At 38.2% G+C, this 5937-nt stretch overlaps 1 pseudogene; it reads left to right on the forward strand.

The window, feature by feature from the left end:
- Window positions 1-4227: 4227 nt before the first annotated feature.
- On the forward strand, window positions 4228-4326 carry LOC132287388 (small nucleolar RNA R71; annotated as a pseudogene).
- Window positions 4327-5937: the final 1611 nt, after the last annotated feature.

Below are 5937 nucleotides of genomic sequence, written 5' to 3' on the forward strand. Positions count from 1 at the left end.
GCAGGTGACTGAGATAGTGTAGGCTGTACTGGCTCCTGAGTATGAGAGGGCTCAGCTGGCTCCTCTGTCCTAGGCCTAACATGCCTCTGCTGTCTATGAGGTCTCTGTGGCCCGTGTTGCCTATTGGCAACAGTCTTGCGCTTAACCATGATCTGCAAAGAAAAACTTGCAATGGAAGTTAGTGCCAGAATAAAGAATTGTTAAACATAATATAGAATCATACATGTCAAATAAGATAGACAAAACAGATATGACATGAATCTATGCAGGTGACTGGATATTAATCATGCTAAGCAATATAAGTATGACATGCATCCAATGTGGAATATCACAGGCATTGGGCATAAATAAGATAACATGAAAATGAGATATAATGAATGAAGTGTGTGTATGAGATCTGTGAAGTTCGATCGATCATGAAAAGAAGTGAGATCGATCACAAAAAGTTGTATCGATCGAAAGTAAGTGAGATCGATCTCACAACTTCGATCGATCTGAGACAAGAATTCGATCGATCTCTCAAGATCGATCTGAGATACAAGTTCGATCGATTGAACTGTGCGACGATGAAAACTGAAAGGCCACAGATCTATAACTTTTGAAGAACGGGGCCCACACGAACGTGTTCGTGGGCCCTACAACACATCAAATCAACAACTCCCATCACCCAAACATGGCCCATACTCCCAAGTCAAACAAAAATATCAAAAATATATACAACGATATACATATATATATATATACATATTTCAAGCATCAACAATGGAGGTTCAATCATATATAAAGCATGAATCAAACATATAAACCATGTATGCACGAGATTGAAGCTTAAAATCGACTAGTGAGGTGTCAGATCTTACCCAAATCGAAGGGAGATGTGGATGCAAAGAGGGAAGGATGAAACCGAGATGAGAGAGAGAGAGAGAAGCTTAGTTCTCGCCGGAGATGGAAGATATGAGTAGGTGCAGCGGTGGCGACGAGAGAGAAAGAGGGGGGGTTTGAGGTTGAGGGTGAGTTATATCGATCATGAGAACCCTCGATTTTAAAAAAAAAACATTCCCCGATTAGTTCGGTCGGTCGAACTCAGCTGAGATCGATCAAACTTTCTCTCTCAAAGTTTTTTTTTTTTTTTTTTTTAATCATAGAATTGGAAAATTTAAATTAAAATTAAAATTAAAATTGGAAAATAGAAAATCTTTTTGGTATTTTTGAAAAATAAAATAATAAAATTATTTTTAGATTTTTGAAATTTGAAAAGTCAAAATAAAGTCAAAGAATGAAATGAAGAACTGAGATCGATCGAAACAATAGTTCGAACGATCAGACTAAAATGTGCAGGTTTTTGGTTAAGAAAATTTGGCTAAGTGTTGAAACATGAGATCGATCAAACTGGAAAGTTGGATCGATCGAAGAATTTTCAGATCGATCTTGGAATGTTTCGAACGATCAGACAGAGAGCTGAAAATATGCAGGTAGATACAGGCTCAAAATTTTCTAAGTGTTGAATTATGAGATCGATCGAACTTGGAAGTTGGATCAATCGAATGTCTCTTGATCGATCTGAGAATTAGTTCGAACGATGGGACAGAGAGGTGATTTGGATGCAGGTTCTGCAGGCTCAAAAATATTCTAAGTGTCAACACTCAAGATCGATTGAACAGGATAGTTGGATCGATCGAAGGTCCTATGATCTATCCAACTGAGAACTAAGATCGCAAATTTTTCTTGGATCGATGGGACAGAGAGCCTATTTGGATGCAGGCTTGAAAATTTTCTAAGTGTTGGATTCAGATGGAAGTTCGATTGATCGAACTCAGGTATGAGATCGATCGAACTTATGCAGAATGCTCAAAATTAACATGCAAGCTTATGCAATCCTCACCAAAGTTCCTTGAAATGCATATGAACCAAAAACAAGTATCTAGACTTCGCAAGAAATGAAATGTAAGATAGAAATGAGAGAGAAATAGGGTTTTGACACCCTACGAATGCTTTTGCTAGTCTTTAATGTCTCTAGCAAGACATCGGGCTCTTTTAGCCCGGATTAAAGATCTTATAATGCATCCCCTCCTTGTTGGGGTGATGAATATCTTGAGCCCCACCCAACAAATTGTTCTTGGAAGAACTTGTTGGATCAAACTCAAAAGAAGTTTTTGATCCTTTGTCTATGCAATTACACCCTTTAGGCTTCCACTCCCTTTCAAAACAAGAGTTTGAAACAAGACTTTTAGAATGCAAGGTTAAAGATGATCCTTTAGAAACCCTTGAGTCACATAAAAACTCATTTCCCTCACTATTAAATTCATGACATTTTTCCACAACATTGACCTCTCCTTCATATTTGTCAAACGAATTGGGTGTAGTATTAAAGATATTCAACTTCACCTTCATGTGGCCAAATGAAATCTTCAATATCCCTGTCCTACAATTGATGTTGGCATTAGCGGTTGCCAAGAAAGGACGGCTAAGGATAACGGGAATTTGGCTCTTAGGATTGGGAACCGATTCCGTGTCTATGACAACGAAATCAATAGGAAAGAAGAATTTATCAATCTTTATCAAAACATCCTCAATTATACCCCTAGGCTTCTTAATGGATCGGTCGGCAAGTTGCAAAACTACCGACATCGGTTTCAATTCACCTAAGCCTAGTTTGACATAAACCGAGTAAGGAAGAAGGTTAACATTTGCTCCTAAGTCAAGAAGCACCTGATTAATGATATGTTCACCAATGATGCATGATGTAGTGGGTGAACCAGGGTCCTTAAACTTTGGAAGAGTGTTATGTTGCAAAATTGAGCTTACTTGCTCGGTCAAAACCACTTTTTTTGGTTCTTGGCTTTTGTTCTTCAACTTTTGGGTGCAAAGATCTTTTAAAAACTTGGCATAAGTTAGTATTTACTTGATTGCATCCAAAAGTGGGAGATTAACTTTTACTTGCCTAAATATTTCCAAAATCTCATTGGTCTTGACTTTTTGCTTTTCTTTCGAAATGGACCCTTTCAAGGCGTCTGGAAATGGAACCTTTGGTTCAAACACTTTTCAAGATTTTCTTTTGAACTCTCTTCAACACAAGAAGTTTTCAAATCATTTTTTAATAAAACCTTTTCAACATCCTTTTTCAAAACTTCTTTTTCAAACACATTTTTCAAAACTTTCTCATTTGCAAGATCATGTGTATGTAATGAAGGAGGAATAGGATGTGAAACGGGACGGGTGACAACTTGTGGTTGCACCGATTCACTCTCTTCATTGGTCATTTCTACTTAATTATCTACAACTCTACCACTCCGCAAGGTGGTCACCGCATTAACATGTTCTATAGTACACCCCTCCGATAAGGATTGGGTTTCCACAACACATTGTTGCTTAGGCGGGGCATTAATAGGCATCTTTCCCTTCTCTCTAGCATTAAGAGTGCTAGCTATTTGCCCTACTTAGGTTTCTAGTTTTGCAATAGATTGAGAGTGAGAATGAAGCAATTGTGTGTTAGCCTCTAAAGTGCCCAAAGCATTTAAAACTTTCTCTTCAAAAGCGGGACATCGAGAATTACTTTGGGAATATGATTGGTTGGGAAAATGAGAATTAGATAATTGATTCCCTTGTGATTGGTATGGCCTATAACCTTAGGATCCTTGGTTTTGCATTGGAGGTGGAATATACTTCCCTTAAAAACCGCCTTAAGGAGGGTTTGAGCCTTCCCCTTGGTTTTTCCATGAGAAGTTCGGATGATTTCTCCAACTTGGATTGTAATGAGTACCATAAGGATTGGTCCCTTGGTTCACAAAAGCCGCATTGACTTGTTCATTAGGTTCACTTTGCACTTGTCCATGAGGACAATGAGAAGTAGAATGAAGAACACTAGAACAAGTCATACATGATTCATTTGATGCACGATGAGAATGGTTAGGGAAGGAAGTTACTTGGTTCGCCGAGTTTTGGTTAATCAAAAATTGATCAAACGTTTGAGACAAAGACTTCATTTCGGCGGCTATCTCATTAGAATTGTCGACTTGAAGTAAGCCAACACTCTTCCTACCTTGTGTATTTCTACCATTCTTTGATGACAATGTTCTATGCAATGAATTCTCACTCATGCTTTCATAGAGACGCCACACGTCATCCTCATGCCTATCAATGTAAGAGCCACCCATGGAAGCATCAACCATACCCTTATAGTTGTCCAATAAGCTCTCAAAAAAATATTAAACTAATTGCCATTTGGGCATGTCATGGTGTGGACACTTCCTTAGCAATTCATTGAAGCATTCCCATGCCTCATGAAATGTTTCTCCATCCCCATGTGTAAATTCTTTAATTGAAGTTCTCATGGCATTAGTCTTAGAAACCGGATAGTACTTCTTCAAACACTCTTGTTGCATTTCTGCCCAAGAAGTGATTGAAAAAGGCCTAAGATTGTTAAACCAATATTTTGCCTTGTCTTTAAAGGTGAATGGAAAAAGTTTAAGCCTTAAGACTTCTTCCGGCATGTCCGTGTATTTCACAGTAGAACAAACTTCAAGAAACTCATCCAAATGCTTATAGGGTTCTTCACTTGGAAGTCCATGAAAGTTAGGAAGCATTTGAATGGTTTGTGCTTTAATTTCATAATGGTGTGCTCGAAATGGTGGCAATTGAATGCATGTGGGTGCATTATATTCATTTGGCACATAATGGTCTCTCAAAGCAAGTGGTGGGTTAGCAACTTGAGGTGCAACATGAACACCTTGATTTTGAATTCCTCGATTGACAATGGGAGGTTGTGGAGCATACATTTGCCTTGGCATTCCGAATAGAACTTGGCCTTGTTGTTGTGGTGGTGGGTGAATGAATGGCCTAGGCATGCCTAATGGTACATGAATGTTCTCATTGTGCGCATTTGGATGAAGGATGCCTTGTTGGTCTATGTGACTAAGGTTCTCAACATGATCATCATTATGGTCATCCATTGATAGGCGGGTTCTATTTGAACTTCCCCTTCCCCTAGGATTTCTAACGATGGATTTGAGATGCAAATCAAAAGGGACAAGAGTTGGTCTCAATAAACGATGACCATGCATGCACAATAACAAATAAGCAAGCACAACAAATGAACAAACACTTTGCCTTCACAACAATACAATTAAACTTCCTCCACAAACACAATTCCCATGTTTGAAACAATAATAATGCATTAACAAAAAAAATGCCTCCACGCGGGCTCACGATTTAACTAAGGAGATTGAGTCAAGAAAGTCTCACAAAGGTCCTATAGCACTTCAACTCCAAATTTAGCTTAGCTTAGCAATTTTTTAGAATTTTTAGCTTTTTCCTTTATTTTGCTTTGCTCTTTAGCTTGGATGCTCCTTTGCTTGGCTTCTTTCCAATAATACACCTAGTCAAGTGAAAACAAACACAATAAGTAACCAAAAAGAAAAATGAAATCAAAATAAAGAAAAGACACGATCAAAAGAATACTAATTCCTAATGAATTCCACAAATACGACGTTGCCTAATCCCCGGCAATGGCGCCAAAAACTATGGTTCCTTGGGGAGGGTTTGCACAAAATAATGCACAACACTTTGAGTTCGGAAATTAGTGTTAAGTGGGCATCATACTTTACATTTATAAACCGCTTAACACCTATACTATGTAGTATGAGTGAGAAGGGATCGTCCCAAGGGATTGGAGTCGTACTTGAATGTGAAATTGCAACTAGGGTTAGTAAGTCGAATGATCAAACAAGTGATTGGTTGGTTGGTTGTTTAAACTAGAGAACTACTAAATTAAATTAAGTAAGAATGCAATGCTAAAGAGAGTAAGTAAGGGAGAGAGAGATCTTGAGGTTTAGAGATCACCACCAAGCAATGCATTTCTATATCATTGACAAGTGATTAATGAGGGCAAATAGTGGGTTGCAATATTGGTGTGTGTGTATTTGGTTGATTCAATAAGCA

Source organism: Cornus florida, unplaced genomic scaffold (assembly GCF_030987335.1).
Source record: "Cornus florida cultivar Cherokee Brave unplaced genomic scaffold, ASM3098733v1 CherokeeBrave_3.0.0_Hap2_Chr11, whole genome shotgun sequence".
Classification (NCBI taxonomy): Eukaryota; Viridiplantae; Streptophyta; class Magnoliopsida; order Cornales; family Cornaceae; genus Cornus; species Cornus florida.